Consider the following 17,737-nt stretch of genomic DNA (forward strand, 5'->3'; position numbering starts at 1 on the left):
AAGATGCAAGGGTGATATGAAGACAGTCACACGGAACGACAGAGGAAGGGGAGGAAGGAATGAGAGGGAGAGGTAGCCGACAAGGTGGGTAGTTAAGTGGATAACTGAAGGACTTTTAAGAAAAGGTGGGTTTTTAATTAATGCCTGTTTGAAACTGCTCAGATTGGGGGATGTTCTGATGGAGCAAAGGAGAGCGTTCCAATGAAGGGGGGCAATGCAGGAGAAAGTCTTGAATGTGTGCGTGAGAAGAGGTAATCAGAGGGGAAGAGATGTGACGATCATTGGCCGATCGCAGTGGGCGGGAAGGAGTGTGAATAGAGATGAGGTTGGAAAAGTAGGGAACAGTGGAGTTGACAAGAGCCTTGTATGTGAGGAGCTTGAAAAGGATTCTGTAGGGGAAGGGGAGTCAGTGCAGGGCTTGGTAGAGGGGGAGACAGATTTGGAGCGGCGAGAAAAGAAGATAAGTCTAGCAGCTACGTTGAGTAGACAGAAGAGGAGCGAGATGAGAATGGGGGAGACCAATAAGAAGGTTACAGTAGTCCAAGCAGGAGATGATCAGAGAGTGGATGAGAGATTTGATGGCATCTTCGAAGAGGAGGGGCCGAATGCGAGCAATGTTACATAACTGGACACGGCAGGATTTGGCAAGAGAGTGAATGTGTGGGGCAAAGGAGAGAGAGGAGTCGTGGATGACACCCAGGCAGCAAAGTTGGGGAACAGGAGAGATATAGGAATTGTTAACAGTAATAGAGAGGTCGAAGGGGAAGAAGGTTCGAGATGGATAAAAGACAATGAGTTCGATTTTAGCAAAATTAAATTGATGAAATCTAGAATGAGAGTGGACTTCCTCACCCATGGTAGGGCAGAAGTAGTATAGAAGTTGGTGGCTGGAGAGGGGGGGTGGCAAAAGAGTGAATGCAGGAGATTTCAAGTCTGATGGCCTCGATTTTGGAGGCCTATCTTTTAAACTTTAGATTACATTCAATTTCATAAAATTAGACATCACTTAACTGGGCTCCATAGATTTGTTTTTAAAATAAAATATATAAAGTGGTATAATAAAATCGGTGTATTGCAGAAAAGTAGACATGAATAGGTCTTTGTATTTAATGAGCTGGCTTGCATGCAGGGAAATAATGACTATAGCCTGTGAGAAGTCACAGCAGGTAGAGGCTCTGGGACTGGGAGGGAGGCGGGACAGATAGTTTTACTTTCTACTATGTTGCTCTGCTGAATTCCTGCCTTTATTTTCATGACCTCGCACACTGGGCATTTATGGAGCCCCAGTAATTAGCTAGATGTGCGCAGTTACGCATTGCACCCGCATTTCCCGGCTCTGAGATCAGTGACCTGGCTGGGAAAGCTGGAGATCAGCAGCTGCAGTGTGAGGCCTGCTAGGCTGCTTGTTGTTGTTTTATTTCCGGTAAACACGCCAGCTCCACTTGTAGCGATCACTTTCCCCTCTGCACCAGGGATCACTCTGTCCTCGGCACCAGGGGTGGGACCCTGACCCCCGTCCAGACAGTGCGGAGAGCGCCACGCACAGGAGGGAGAGAGACATGACCCTGTGTATGAGCGCAGTGTCCTGGAGCTCAGACAGTAGGATCTGAATGGGTAAGTGACCTAACAGCTCCGTATATTACCTGTCTCTGTAAACTAATATATACTGTTCACATTACTGATAAGACTTCACCAGCGCGCAAAAGGGGAGATCACCAAACCAAGAGCAATCTGCAAATCACCTCAGTGGGTCCCATATGTATTGTAGGCAACCTGTAGCTCTGGAGCTGGAGGCTGTCAGGTCTTCCTGGGGACTTGTGGTTGTGTAAAACCCGGGGAGCCACACGTTGCCTAAATTTGCCTTCCATATTAGTGATTTAAGAATGTAAACATTGCTTACAGTGACTTTACGTGTTCATTTCAATGTCAAGGTTCAGTCAGTGTAATGGTATTTCTACAGATCATTTCCTGAAAGAAATCATATAGGTTGGAAAGTTGTCAAACTTTTGCCACAGTGCTTTATTAATGCTGCATCAGAGGGGTTACAATCTTGTGCTGTTGGGACATTTCTGCATGTGGTCTACAGGTTATTATTCAGTTTAGTTGTGGGGTGTATGTCAGCCTTATTAGTTTTATAATGTACTGTATGTGAGGGATGGGAGTTATTTTACCACAGGAGTGACAGTCTGTACAGTGGGAGTGGGATGTTATGTAGATAACACTGCTTCATGTGGATATTAGGGTTGATGTTTCTACTTGGGAATTTTCTTTGAAGTCAGTAAATACTAGTAATATTGGACCTGTAGAAATATTATTAAAAAGAAACAAAAACCATGGCACAGCTGGCATGTGCATTGGCACTTGACTGGATGCCAGGGTTGGGGGCTTCAGAAGGGACTGTCACCATCTCCTTCTCCTGTTGTGACCTGAATCAGATTGGCACACCAGTCGCATTTGGTGACACGAGTGACGTGTGATATGAATGACGTGGCCTGGGGGTTGGTGTGGGGCTAGCGTGTGTGGGATCTCTGAAGGTATGGTAGGACATGACTTGGCCTGGTTTTGTGGTGCTGCAGTGGTCACTGGGATGTGTGCTCAGGAGAGGACTAGTGATATCACTAAGGTGGTGTATCACTAAGGTGGTGATGAGGGATTGGGGCAGGCCAGGCAGTGTCCATGAATCTGATTAAATGGAAGGGTACTGACTCTGCAGCCATAGGAAGAGGAGAGGGGAGGTCTGTCGTGTTACTTTTTATGTTACATATCTAATTTTAAGTCCCTACCTAAGCATTTTAGATAAATTTTTTGTTAGGGAATTTTAACATGAATTTTGAGTGTTTGACCAGAAATTTGTGGTTTTAAACCAGGAAATCCAAAATTTGAAAGTGTAAACACTGACTACAGTGCTTATTCTTTATGAAGCCACCTTAGAATTTGAAATAAAATTAATACAGTTTAATGCATTTGTGAATGTACTCTACACCTGTTGGCTAGGTAGGGTAACATTATTAAATCAGGCTTGTTTTAATTTCTTTTTAAAAAGCAGAAACCACTGCATAAAACCTATATCTAGTAACCATATAGTAGTTTACCCAAGGGAATTGCACAATGCTCAAATACTAGGTATATGCAAAGTAACCGTCAAAGAAAGCGCTACCAAGTACACATTTTTCACCATGTGTTATCTTTAAGAAGTAAAATATAGGCAGCACGGTGGCTTAGTGGTTAGCACTTCTGCTTCATAGCACTGAGGTCATGAGTTTGATTCCGGACCATGTCCTTATCTGTGTAGAGTTTGTATGTTCTCCCCATGGGTTTGCTGCTGGTGCTCAAGTTTTCTTCCATACTAATATGTTAATTGGCTGAATTGACCTTAGTCTCTCTCGGTCTGTGTATGTATGTTAGGGGATTAGACTATAAGCCCCAATGGGGCAGGGACTGTTGCGAGTGAGTTCTCTGTACAGCGCTGCGGAATTAGTGGCGCTATATAAATAGTTGATGATGATGATAAGTCAGAAGTTTCCCTGGTGGTTAAGTTGAGCTCTATGCATTTAGACTACTACTTATATTCATTGTGAGATGCCCTTTGTAATAGCTGAGCTATCACAATCTTCAGAGTGGACAGTTGGTCAAAGGATAACTTGGTGTCCAGCAATGTTTCACTTTGTGAGAGTTCCAAATCTTCGCCATTTTAAGGACAACATAACTTCCTGTTTTACAAGAGAATAATACAGAATTAGACAGTGTATATGGTGTTTGATTTTTTTAGTTGGTGTTGGGTACAGTATGTGCCTAAGGCTTAAATATACATAAAATATTACTGCCTAATAAGTACTAAATATATAAACTTCACAATGCAGAATAATATGCTCAGGATCCCATTGTTACGTGACTCCTAGGTTACTAACCTTTCCAAGAATCCTGTTCCAGCCAAATCCTATTTTGTAGATAAATATAGTTATATGCTGCGGATCATCTTATATTTTTTTTACCATCTTCAGTTATTAACAGGATTCTGTTCCTGCAAATAATTTGTTACTGCGTTTCCTTTCTTACATCCCTCCCCCCCCATACATAGACAGATTTGCTGTACATTTATAGTGGATGTGCAATTGATAATATACATGTTTTGCAAACACACTAAAAAAGTGCCCTGCTGCCCTTAATGCTGGCATTCAATGCGCAAGGATAATGCGCATCTTTTTCGCCAGCCAGGAGGTGGCAGTATTTTTCCGGTGTTTTTATCTGTTCATTATAAGCACAGGCAGCCAATTTCTTCTCTGTTTTAGCCATGCCCACCTTTGGCATCACATAATATAATTCAGTACAAGCATTGTAAAATAGGAAAGCAAAAACCTACAAATACTGCTCTAAATTTAGCACAGTTTAAAAATAAAAAAAATAAAAAGTTGCTATATGCAATTTAAAAAAAAAAAAAAAACAAATTTAATTAAGCTTTATTTATTTATTTTTAAGTGTCAATTAGCCAGTCTCAAATGACTCTTGGGAGTAGATTTATCAACCGTATGTTGCCCATAGCAACCAGTCACATTCTACCTAGAATGTACTGGATAAATGATAGTTAGCATCTGATTGGCTGCTATGGGCAACGCCTCCACTTTTCCTTTTTCCAAGGTTTAGTAAATCGACCCCTTGGTTCCATAGGTGCAGATAGTGTGCCAACAATTCACTAGTGACAGTGGAATGCATTTCACAATGGCAGATGTGGTAAGCGAGGACCAGTACAATTAAAGAATTGCCTGGGGCAAATATAAGGGTAAGACTTTGTACACACGTGCAAACAGACTTTGTATATGCAGATATCCAGTTTGTTCTGTTGCTTATTTCCTTTTATAGCATTCTACAAACAAAAGGCTATTTTTTTATTTAAAAAAAACCAAAAAACACAGCAAAGAAACAAATCTGTGTTATGTATGAAGAGTAGAGATACCATACATTTATACATTTAGAGGATGAAGCCGGTAAACCTTGAAGGACAGACCTGGAATCATACGTGACGGTGAAATGCGGTATTTTGTATTTAAAGCTTACTTTAAAAAACGGTTTAAGTATCTCTTATCTCTACAACTATTGTGAGACTACACGTTTCAGCATCCCGTGACTCAGGGCATGCTGGTATTTATTAATCCACATAAGAGCCATAGACTATCTGGCTCAGCTTTAATAGGTAACCTACTGTGGATTTATTTTTTTGTATAAAATGTAACTATAACAAGACTGTGTAGCCAGGTTAAATAGCAATGGATAAACTGGGACCTCATAACCTACACCTTGATAAAATGCCGCAGGTCTGTTCCGTTTACATAACAGAGCAGAAATCCCTATAGCGTTGTTGGAACAGTGTCAAACAAGGGTGACTGCTACATTCTAGAATTGTAGCAATGATAAACCAGCATTTGTCACAGGATTCCACAGGAAGATTGCTTGGTATTTTGTGGGCTGAGCCAATAGTTTATAAGAATACAGCGTATCAATTCGTCAGCACTTTCCTGAGAGACGGCACTTGTTCTAAGTGAACTGGTGGACTATATTCTCATAAATGTTTTCAGCCCAGAAGATGACACTCCGACAATGTAATATAAAGCTTCACACACAAAAGTGACACATTTAATAAAAACCGTCTTGATGTGCCCTCGAGGACTCTACTGATTATTTTAAGACACAACTGAGGCTAATCCGAGGAAAAAAGAAACATTTTATTTATTGAAAGTGGTGGCTCTATAGTGGTAGCGGGTTTGACTTTGATTTAAAATGTATACGTTTGCACAGTGCTCTTGTTGAAATTGTTGTATCTCTCCTAGGTGCGCCTCTCCTTTTAGAGGTATCTCCTAGGAGCAGAGGGTAGACCGGCACCTTGATGTGGGATGCGCAGACTATCCTTGCGCATATTGGGAAGGGTACATTGACTTTAATTCCTCTTAATGGGAAATTGTACTAAGGATTATAACAAGTAGTCAAGTGTAATGAAAATTAGATTAGGTGGTGGTGCATCCTTTTGTATACTGTTTGTATTGTGTTTTTGTTTTTTTTGTATACTGTTTGTATTGTGATTTTGGAGATGCTATGTACAGATTGCATATTGGTAGATTCATACAGGGGCATTACCAGTAATGATGCAAACATGTTTACTGATATGCTATGGATTCTCGTTTCAGCTTTTTGTCCTCCATCAGATCTCTTTTCTACACTTTAAGAGATGTGGAAGTGGCTGTATGGAGGGTTGAGTAAATATGTACATGTGTACACTATGTAATAAGCAAAATAAATGGTGTTCCTACGTGCACCTGTTTGCTTGTAAAACCACATATTATAGCCTGCTCGCAAGCAATGTGAAAGCCGAGTCGAGCTGTCAGGTAATGCTATGCTCTGTCAGGCCGGCTTTCCAATACCTCGCATTTCTGCTGTGACATTGGAACATAAAAGGGAAAGGGGGGACATGATAGTAACTTTCAAATATATCAATTGTTTTAACAAGGTACAGGATGGAAACATTCCTTAAATAAAGAGAAGTATTAGAGGGCATGTACTGGAGGGAAGGAGGTTCAGAGGAAATTTGAGGATAAACTACTTCACAGAAAGGGTAGTGGATAAGTGGAGTAGCCTCCCATCAGAGGTGGTTGAGGCTAATACAGTAGAGCAGTTTAAACATGCTTGGGATAGACACAAGGATATCCTTATAAAGAGCTAAGAAACAAATAGGGGTTGATGTTATCATATGTTAAAAAATGGGCAGACTAGATGGGCCAAGTGGTTCTTATCTGCTGTCAAATTCTATGTTTCTAACATTTTGTTTGTTATTATTTAGTGTACAAGTCTCTATATCATAAGGAACTAAGAGCCTGTGTAGGACCTGGTGATACATTCTCTTTAACAGAGCGGCAGCGGAAGGTCATTATAATATTGCGGATCAGGGCTTAATATTGCATAACACATTAACGTCATCATGTTTAGAAAGTTGCAAACATGGCTTATGTGGCTGAATGTGACCACTCTGTGTGCTCTTTCCTGCTGTACAGTAATATTGTGAGACACAAACAGGAAACTGTACATGTTAGTCTGACAGGAAACTAAGGTCCGGGAGGGTCAGGGGTGACGCAGCACAGACTGCTTCATGGGTTGTATAGGTAGCAGTTCTGTTGTTCAAAATGGGGGGAAATAGAGCTTTTACGGATTTACTCTCATATATTATAAAAGTACTAAATCTTAAAGCTGAGTAGGTTTATAAAACTATTCAAAGGGGCAGATTCAATTCCCCACGATGTTCATTAGAACAGCTCAAGCCGCGCATCATTAATCAAATTTAACGCAAGCAAAATCAGTGTTGAAATCAGCGTACTAACTGTAATAATGTGCATCTATTACTGTAGTAACAACGCAGGGAATTAAATCTGCCCCAAACTGTTTTATGTAAAATAAAATATTATTGGATATAACAGTGTTCTCCACACAAAATGTTGCCACCCGGGTGGCATAGAGAAGCAGCCGAGTGGGGGCATTGTAATACTTTGCAGTAATAATTAAAAATGTTGGAGATTATTGCCCACACCTGCCAGGACTGGTCAGACTGGTGGTCAGTGGTCTAACACACACTGCTGGCTGTAGTGCTCACATAGTGCCTGTTATACCAGGAGAAACAATGGTTTATTATATTATAATAGGACTCTAAGTTGGGTTCTAAGAGCCGGATGTCAAGTAAAACAGCCGGGTGGAGCACACGGGAAATAGTTGCTGGGGAGAACATATAATAATAGTTTGCCAACTTATTAGAAAAAGTGGTAATTTGTCATTATATTCAGCCTTTGGTTTTGGTGCTCCTTGTCCAATATGTGATGTTACATTAATGTATGGGTTTAACATACACTTACAAATGCACCCAATCTGCATTTTTGTTAAACATACAATACTACGCATACGTTTTAGGCACCTGTAAAAAAATGCTGCAAAGTAAGAATGTTTTCAAAAATAGAAGTGTTAGTAGTTTAAGGTAGTGCAAAGTGAATGAACAGAAGATAAATCTAATCAATATTTAGTGTGACCATCCTTTGCCTTCAAAACAGCATCAATGAGAAATACCCACAGATATTGGTGGATGTAGGCTTGTTGAAATCCTTCCGTCTCTTCATGTAATCCCAGACAGACACGATGATGTTGAGATCTGGCCTCTGTGGGGGCCATGTCATCACTTCCAGGACTCCTTCTTCTTTACACTGAAGATAGTTCTTAATGACATTGGCTGTATGTTTGGGGTCGTTGTCCTGCTGCAGAATAAATTTGGAGCCAATCAGACGCCTCCCTAATGGTATCGCATGATGGATAAGTATATGCCTGTATTTCTCAGCACTGAGGACACCATTGACCCAGACCAAATCCCCAAGTACATTTGCTAAAATGCGGCCCCAAACTTGCAAGGAACCTCCACCATACCTCACTGTTGCCTGCAGACACTCATTATTGTACCGCTCTCCAGCCATTCAGTGAACAAGCTGCCTTCTGTTACAGCCAAATATTTCAAATTTTGATTCATCAGTCCAGAGCACCTGCTGCCATTTTCTGCACCCCAGTTTCTATGTTTTCGTGCTTAGTTGAGTTGCTTGGCCTGGTTTCCACGTCAAGGGTTAGCTTTTTGGCCGTATATTCCATGAAGACCACTTCTAGCCAGACTTCTCCAAGCAGTAGATGGGTGTACCTGGGTCCCACTGTTAGTTTCCAGTTCTGAGCCAGGGCTGGAGAGCGGTACAATAATGAGTGTCTGCAGGTAGCTGTGAAGCATGGTGGAGCTTCCTTGCAAGTTTGAGGCTGCATTTCAGCAAATGGAGTTTGGAACAATCTCCCTTTCGAGTTCCTTCAAAGACTGTGAGCAAGTGTGTCAATAAGAAGTGATGCTGCTTTAAAGGAAAAGGGTGGTCACACCAAATATTGATTTGATTTAGAGTTCTCTTCTGTTCATTCACTTTGCATTTTGTTAATTGATAAAAATAAACTAGCATCACTTCTATTTTTGAAAGCATTCTTACTTTGCAGCTTTTTTTCCATAACCTGCACAGTACTGTACGTCTGAAGCAAATCGGAACATTATTTTGTTCAAGCCAAACACATGTGAAAACACATATATGAATGCTTCTTGACCACATCTAATTACATGTGCAGTGCATTCTTGTTGAGATAAATGTGAGTTAGCAACTGCGCTGAGGTGCATCAGATGCACTAAAATGGAACAAGAAGCTTTCAAGAAACGCACTGCAAGTTAAACCAACAAAACCGCAAATATGTACAGTCTTAATTGTTACAATTTCACAACCATCAACATCTACTTAAATTGTGCTTGAAACACCTTATAACTGTAGAATTTTAACGGCAATATGTATGCTGACATGGTCTGTTAATACTGCCCACTGTTCATACAGCGTTTATAAATGCTCAAAAGATGCTAGAGATAGTGCTTCCTATGGTCTTGGTCATACTTATGAGGGAGCTATGTGATTGTGACATGTACAGTCAGTTCATCATAGAACCAGTAGTACTTCTACCTCACTGTTGGTCTATATGGTGACATGCAGTGCGCAGCCAGGGAGGCCCAGCAGTTTGCATGCAGTTCCATGCTTCATGATAGTAGCGCGCTGTTCAAGGTGTAACCTTAGTCTAGGACTAATTCCAGGAGCCGGATGGCCAATGTGCCTAAATATGAGATTTATGTTTCTTCCAATAAAATTCATTTATATTTAATTTTGTACAAAATTATCCCTCTTCAAGTATATTGATGCACGGTGCAGCACGGTGGCTAAGTGGTTAGCATTTCTGCCTCACAGCGCTGGGATCATGAGTTCAATTCCCTATGTGGAGTTTGTATGTTCTCCCTGTGTTTGCATGGGTTTCCTCCCACACTCCAAAACATACTAGTAGGTTAATTGGCTGCTATCAAAATTGACCCTAGTCTCTCTCTGTGTGTGTGTGTTAGGGAATTTAGACTGTAAGCTCGAATGGGGCAGGGACTGATGTGAATGAGTTCTCTGTACAGCGCTGTGGAATCCGTGGCGCTATATAAATAAATGGTGATGATAATGATAGTTTCTTTTGTTGCCCATTGTAATCTAAGAGCTTCTCCCTGCAATATCTTTCCACGACTTACATGAATGCCAGCACATACAGAATATCACCACATTAACTGAAATACCTTTTAGTTCCGGGAAGCTTTGCGTATACATATGTGTGGATGTGATGGGTTATCTGTCAGGGGGCCTTCTGAATAACGGGATATAATGCTGAAAGTATGTTCACTGCAGCGTCAGCCGAGCGCACTTTCTGTTAGAAGATTAGAGAGCAGCTGCTTCAAGTTCTCTCTGCCGGTGTGTGGAACTGGAACGGAGTCTGATTTTTCTGGCCAAAATCCAACAACAATGCCTTAGACAACAATGTGGAGCCTGCCCCATGTATGAGCAGAAGAGTTACTGGCCCAGCTGCTATTTGTAATGCAGATCCTTACACGAAGAGGGCTGCATATGTGTTACATGTGCTGGTACGTCAGAGACTGACACAGAATCATATCCTACAATGCAGTCTGTGGAGATGGTAGTGCCACAAGAAAAGACTTAGCCACATCTGGCTCACAGGCCGCCTATCGGACAGCCCTGCTGTACTATATCTTCATCCGGCATCCACACTATCTTTCCACGCAATCTTCATATTTTAGTTACCAGAGTTATTTAAACTACATTAATAATGTTTTACATTTTTTCAAAATGCCTTGAGGTTGACCTGTCGCCAAGGTTTAAAATTCTATATGAAGAATGCAATTACCTTTTTCCATGTCTGTTCACTTGACTTGTGTTTTGCTAATGTTCCACCATATTGATCATGAACCTTCTTCTATACGGAGGCCAGGATCTAGGCGGTGGAGGATATGGTGGAGTTTATAATAATGCTAATTTCCAACAAAATGCTTACGAAATGGACTAGATCAGGCCTGTCCAACCTGCGGCCCTCCAGATGTTGTGAAACTACAAATCCCAGCATGCCCTTCCAGCTATCAACAGGTTGTCTACTGGCAAAGCATGCTGGGGCTTGTAGTTTCACAACACCTGGAGGGCCGCAGGTTGGACAGGCCTGGACTAGATTATTTATTCATATACAGTTCTAATTCCTTATGGTATGTCCCCTTTTTAATACAATATTTACCTAAATTTGATCATTCATTGAAATGGAAATGATCCCTCTTTATACACAGTGACATCACTGGTTTTGCCCATGTACAGAACTTTTTATTTACTTGTTATTACTACTTTTTATATATAGTTTTATTAGGTTTTGGGTATATCGTCTGTTACAGTGCATGTAAGTACAAGCAGAAATACAAATATAAAGTGGAGGGAAGAGAAGAAAAGACAAGGCGGTGTATATTATTACAATAATCATGAGTGATAGTGATCATTTGTTGATTTGAGTTACAGCCATGGCCCAGGGTAAGTCAGTAGTGCTCCATCTAGCAGATATAATGCTGTTATAATGCTGTTATGATATCTGTCCAAAAGAGGCCCTGGACTGGAGACATTCCAAGACTCCAGGTTATGGAGGATTGATGTGATAATTATCACTGTTACCCACAGTTGTTTAGTTTCAGGCAGGTAACCCAACCTCGCCAGATTGGTGACATGGGGCCTGATTCATTAAGGATCTTAACTTAAGAAACTTCTTATTTCAGTCTCCTGGCAAAACCATGTTACAATACAAGGGGTGCAAATTAGTATTCTGTTTTGCACATAAGTTAAATACTGACTGTTTGTTTTTTCATGTAGCACACAAATACTTGATAGCTTATTTGTACACTGAAATTTAAAAGTTGATATTTGTGTGCTAAAAAACAGTCAGTATTTTACTTATGTGCAAAACAGAATACTAATTTGCACCCCTTGCATTGTAACATGGTTTTGTCCAGAGACTGAAATAAGAAGTTTCTTAAGTTGAGATCCTTAATGAATCAGGCCCCTGGTCCTAATAATGTTAAAATTCCCAAAACAGAAGAAGCCACAATATACAATATTCCCCTCTCTGGGACTGAGTACCATAGAGCCAGCATCTCAGGACCAGTTTGTCTCACTGGATGTTTAGTGGACTAATGGGTAACGATTGCTTTGCCTTCAAACATTTCCTATTGTCACGTAGATTCTCATTTCCTACAGCAATCCATTTTGGAGTCATCCTTGATTAGTAGTTAATACATGAAAATCCTGTAGGCCCTTTTTGGTGTGGAGTTGTAGAATTGGCCGGCAAGTCTACTTGTTCTCCAGCCCCGTAGTGGTCTCTGATAATTCGGTTTCGGGTTAATGCCAGCAGTGGTCAGGCTTCAGCTTTGGCATCTCCAGCTATTTAGCCCCAGTTTCAGGCTGGCTCCAGAGCCATGATAAACACTCTGCTCCAGGCTCCTGAAAAAAATTAAAAGTAGACTCTGGTTGCTATGGGCAACGCCGACACTTTCCTTTGTGCTTGTTTCCCTAAATAAACCCCACAATGTGCAGTACAGACACACGCTTTATGCAGTTATTGATTTATTATGGGCATGAGGGTTACCAATGGGCAACACAGTTTTCAGCACTAATAGCAGCATTTGCTCTTCATCTTGTGTATTTAGATGGATGTACATCTACCAACAGTGCAATAAATGTTTTTTATTTCTACACCTTGGAGAAAAACAAAACATTTAGCAATCACATATTTATATATTTCAACGGATGAAAAAAGATGTCTAGTTTATACTTCTTATATTATAAGACAATGCACCATTAAGTGCAAAGCCACATTGTGCCAAAATGACTAATCACATGTGTGTAGCACGCTGCAGGATGTGGCTGTCATGTCATACAGACAGGCAAAACATTGCACCTGTCCTGATCAGCTTTATCTAGGGGAAGTGGGTGGCGGTAAATTCAGGGAAGGACAGACATAGGTTTGACATCTGTCAATCAGGATAGATCTGGGGCAGAGCTTAGTGGTTCAAAGTCTTGTGTTTCTTTGTGGGCAGGGTAATTAATGCTGGAGAAGTTAGCTGATCTAATAGATATCACCAGGGGGAAAGTGGATGTTTTGCTGAATCTTGTTTATTGTCATCCTGACAATAAAACAGAATTCTGTTTATACTCAGAATATTTTGTGAGGGTTATCTTTGGAGGCATCACGAGACATAAAAACTTACACTTACACAAATACTTGATAGCTTATTTGTACATTGAAATTTAAAGTTGATATTTGTGTGCTACATGAAAAACAGTCAGTATTTAACTTATGTGCAAAACAGAAAACTAATTTGCACCCCTTGCATTGTAACATGGTTTTGTCCAGGAGACTGAAATAAGAAGTTTCTTAAGTTAAGATCCTTAATGAATCAGACCCTTAGTCTGTAAATGTGTGTTAGGATAACAGTCCACAGAGAGTGTATAAAAAGATTACACTAATAAAAATGCTCTTTCAGCATTTTTGTAAGAACTCTTGTTCGTTCTATGCACAGAAAATTTGTTGTATTTACGCATCAAAATGATAAACTAGTGGAAGGAGGAGCAGCTGCAGATCCCGACTCCAGCTTCAAGCTCCAGAGCCTTGCTCCATCCTGACGTCTTCTCCACTCTAGTGCTCCACTTTCGATATAAAAATAAAACCTAATAATGCAAAGAGCAGACATCTAAGAAAGCAGAGTTAGGGAAGCAAGCCTAGAGGTACAGTGGGTGATGGAATAGTAGAAGGAGAGGGCCCTGCTCGTGAAAGCTTACACCCTAAAGGGAAGGGAAAGACGTAGATAGGGTGGTACCGAGTGGGGGGGGAGTGCATGTGATATTGTTTTGTAGGGTGAATGGAAATTTAAGTCTGTCCCAGATTTGGAGGGTAATTTTGGTTGTGGGTAAAATCTCTAAATGTCTGAGTATATTATATTTATTATGGTACAAAAGGGACACAAACCCCGGCTCTCATAGTAGAATGCCAACATTCGGATTAGCAATGAGTATAAATGTATCCTAATTCACCCATGCTTCAAAATTAAGCTATTTCTGTCTGTTAAACCCCAGGTGGTATATTTACTAAACTGCAAGTTTGAAAAAGTGGAGATGTTGCCTATAGCAACCAATCAGATTCTGGCTGTCATTTTGTAGAATGTACTAAATAAATGATAACTAGAATCTGATTGGTTGCTATAGGCAACATCTTCAGTTTTTCAAACTGGCAGTTTAGTAAATATACCCCCAGGATTATTTCCCTCCCACATATAATGCATCATTTTTTGAACTAATCACAAAGAAGTCAGGTTAACTGTAATCGGTATAGTCACAGAATAGTAAAGCAGTTTGGGGAGAGAGGTTATTTCAATCATACGTGGCCCACATGTGCAAGTCTTCATCTTGAATGTGCTGCCCCTCCCTCTACTTATTCTAGAATGATGAAATATAGAGTCGCCCCCTCCTCCTCCACATAGCATTTCAGCTTTGAACTAGTGGACACTACAGATGACATGCTGAAACTATTTAGTACAAGTATAATAGGAGTATAAGCAGTATATTTTTTATCAGTACTAAAAACAGTCTTTCTTACTCTTAAAAGCCTAGTCTTTAAACTGCGCTCTTATACCGTTTAGCTGCTGACATAGGCTTCTTATTATTTTGAAATCTGATAGAGAAAAAAAGAAAAGCCCACTTCTCCTTTTACCTTGAACATTGTGCTCAGAGGGGCCAGGAGCCTGTCAGGATCCTCAGAGCGGCTGCTAGTATCCTGCCCACAGCACTGTGACCGGAGCAACCTCTCACCACCTGTGTCCCAGCTGCCCCAGTCACTCTCACCACTCGGCTGCTTCCACTGCTTCATCAACGTGACTCAGGAGAAAACACTGGAGAAGAACAATGGTTGTGAGACCGTTATGGTTGAGGTAGGAGGATATTTCCATTTGGAGCCTATTGTGTTATTGGGTTGCTCAGGGAATTAGAAAGTGAGTCAAATCCAGCGACAGAAGCTCTCACAGGTTAGGAATGTACATGAGAGCTGGGATCTGGCTTTATGACCGGGTAATTGTCACTTCTTTACAGAGAGGCTTAACCTGATCCAATATGAAAAGACATGAGTTACACATGTACATAAACACTCCCATAACTTGGCAGATCTTAAGATGTTGGGTATCGCAGATCACGCTGCTGTTTATCTGTGCTATTGTTTTCTACTATTAGCATTTACGATCAAGAAAAGATCCCCAGTGTCTTCCAGTAATCTTATGGACAGGAAATCTGGGGTGCTATACTAATAACACAGGTTTTGGGTTTTGTTTTGTTTTTTTTTGTTTTGTTTTTCTCTCAAATATTTTTAGTTCTGAAACGTTTGCAGTTATATTTGCGTACGCTTTTCTATGAAGACAAACTGAAGGTTAGATCTAGTGTTCCTTTTAAAAACCTAAAATTGCTCATTTATAACCTGAACATATTTGCATCATAGCTGGTTACATAGGAATTTCAATTCCTTCCACACCTGTACTATTTATTGCTATGAAGGGGTGGTATGATGTCCTCATCAGGAGAGGACGGCAGTTTTTTTTTATTTTATTTTTTTTACAATTTTATTACCGCATGCTTCAGAAAATGTATATTCTGTGATGAATGTTCAAGCTTGTGCAAGGTTCATTTTTCGTCTGGGACTTTCCCATCAGGTTATTTTGCAAGCTTATGATGTTCCTCAACCAGCCTCTTAATCTCCCTAGATTACCCTATTACCACCCTCTACACAGCTAACACAAGACAACAACCCTCTGACCAACATTGCTGTGTGACTGATCACACAGCCCACTCAGTATTTTTTGCCTTTGCAGTCTAGCTGGACAAATGTGCAATATGATGTAGCACATGCCCTTGTGTTACAAACTCCCATTGTCCCATAGATTGTAAGCTTGCGAGCAAAGTTCTCTTACCTCTCTGTCTGTATGTATTACCCAGTATTGTTTTATTAATGTGTGTTCCCAATTGTAAAGCGCTACGGAATTTGCTGGCGCTATATAAATTGATGATGATGATGAATTTGTGTTGCAGCTTATGGTATTGGTAATAGCAGCAACAAGCGGTCTGGCATCTGTAAAACCTAGTACAGTTGGTGTTCTTTCATGGCGATCATAGACAACTAGTTTGACAAGCGCTGGCCTGGAGAACATGGCACAGGGTAACACACTGCCCAGGATTACATACCCTGACGTATTGCTAACCAAACAGCTGGTGGATTTAGTCTTACTGTTAGGAAACTTGTTTGGCACATTGTGGTTTAATAACCTTGGCAGCCATGATTCACTCCAGCAGTTTCAGTGTTTTGGCAGGCAGAGAGGCAGTGCTGTGCGGAATGTGGAAATGTCATGTCAGTCGCACTGTGCACTTTGTGTGACTACATAGACTTCCTGTACCTGGCAGAATCATGTGCATTGACTTGTGATGCGTTTCCTCTTGAGGTGATCTGATTTCCTGTCAGTCTAATAACCAGAGATCTGATCCTCTATACTTCTGTTCCATGCTGCAGGTCCTCTAATTGGCAGATACTGTCACACAGACTGTAGTCACTTTTTACTGGCTCTAACAAGATGGCAGAGTTCTTTTTACACCAGATAACATTGCTGCCAGTGCTGTAGATATTACACATGAAGACCGCAGGAGGAACCCTGCTGCAGCTGGTGTGGGGACGAGAGTAAGAGTGTTGGTCTTTTCCTCCCACGCTGTCTGCACTTGCTGTAAGTTGCTTGTAGGCAGGAAGTGTGTGACAGACCCAGCAGTCACTGTAGGAGTGTGCGTGTGTCCCCATCGTGTGCGTGTGACGACCACTTTCCTGGGACCAATGTCCTTTCCTGTGGTAAGTTCTATATCTGTATACAACTGGCACGCTATAATGCTTCCTGTCACCTTTATATTATATGGTTCATGGCAGTGACTGTATACTACTCGTAGGGCTAGATTTACTAAACTGCGGATTTCAAAAAGTGGAGGTGTTGCCTATAGCAACCAATCAGATTCTAGTTATCATCTATTGCTTTCTACAAAATGACAGCTAGAATCTGATTGGTTGCTATAGGCAACATCTCCACTTTTTCAAACCCGCAGTTTAGTAAATATACCCATAGGCTCTCCTATCCTGCAGGTGTATTGGTTCTTTCTCCTTACCGAAATAGATATGTGGGAACTGCTTATTTTAATCTCGTTTTTATACAGTCTTTAGAGCTGCCGTCAACTTGTATCACGTTGCTGGTTTTGGAGGCGAGAATAATATCTCTTGTGTTTTGTTTTTTTTGTATATTCATAAACTAGTTATTCAGAAGCGTCATTCGCAAGATATTAAACGTTGTCTTATCTTGTCATGTAGTTGTCCTGATTTACTCTGGGTTTATGTAAAACCACAATAAGAACTACAAGTAGAATATTAGAACCACAAGTAGAAAGTACTGACAGTCAAACTGTTCCCAACCCTGACACATCTCTGCTATAAATCACCCTGAAAGTACCTTCAAAATGACTGTGACATTATTACAGTCATTTCATGTACACACGCCTACCGTCAGGGAATTACAGTATACAGTACTATAAATGAAACATATATGTACATGAAACCTTTTATTTTCACTCAATTTTCTCTAAGTAAAATACAGTCAGCCTGAAGTTGTGCAACTTTTGTTGAACTACAGTTCCCAGCGTGTTGCACCGGCCTCTCCATGAGCTTGTGGAAACCT

The 17,737-nt window shown here is 40.7% G+C and overlaps 1 protein-coding gene and 1 long non-coding RNA gene across 7 annotated transcripts in view; one reads left to right on the plus strand and one right to left on the minus strand.

The window, feature by feature from the left end:
• Positions 1–1,204: 1,204 nt before the first annotated feature.
• LOC142151542 (uncharacterized) overlaps positions 1,205–17,737 on the plus strand; it is a 36,022-nt gene continuing 19,489 nt past the window's right edge. For 2 of the 6 annotated variants that reach the window (XM_075207291.1, XM_075207296.1), the window contains exon 1: positions 1,205–1,614. The gene's annotated coding sequence lies outside the window, so the exon portion shown is untranslated. Of the gene's footprint in view, positions 1,615–14,841; positions 14,921–16,539; positions 16,867–17,737 lie in introns of those variants that run through there. The other 4 variants (XM_075207292.1, XM_075207294.1, XM_075207293.1 and 1 more) reach the window with 3 other exon arrangements.
• LOC142151544 (uncharacterized) lies at positions 11,532–14,834 on the minus strand. The gene is made up of 2 exons (XR_012691204.1): positions 14,704–14,834; positions 11,532–12,437 (listed from the first exon to the last, which is right to left on the minus strand). It is a non-coding gene; the product is annotated as an uncharacterized LOC142151544 (long non-coding RNA).

The sequence above is a fragment of the Mixophyes fleayi genome, chromosome 4, assembly GCF_038048845.1.
Source record: "Mixophyes fleayi isolate aMixFle1 chromosome 4, aMixFle1.hap1, whole genome shotgun sequence".
Classification (NCBI taxonomy): domain Eukaryota; kingdom Metazoa; phylum Chordata; class Amphibia; order Anura; family Limnodynastidae; genus Mixophyes; species Mixophyes fleayi.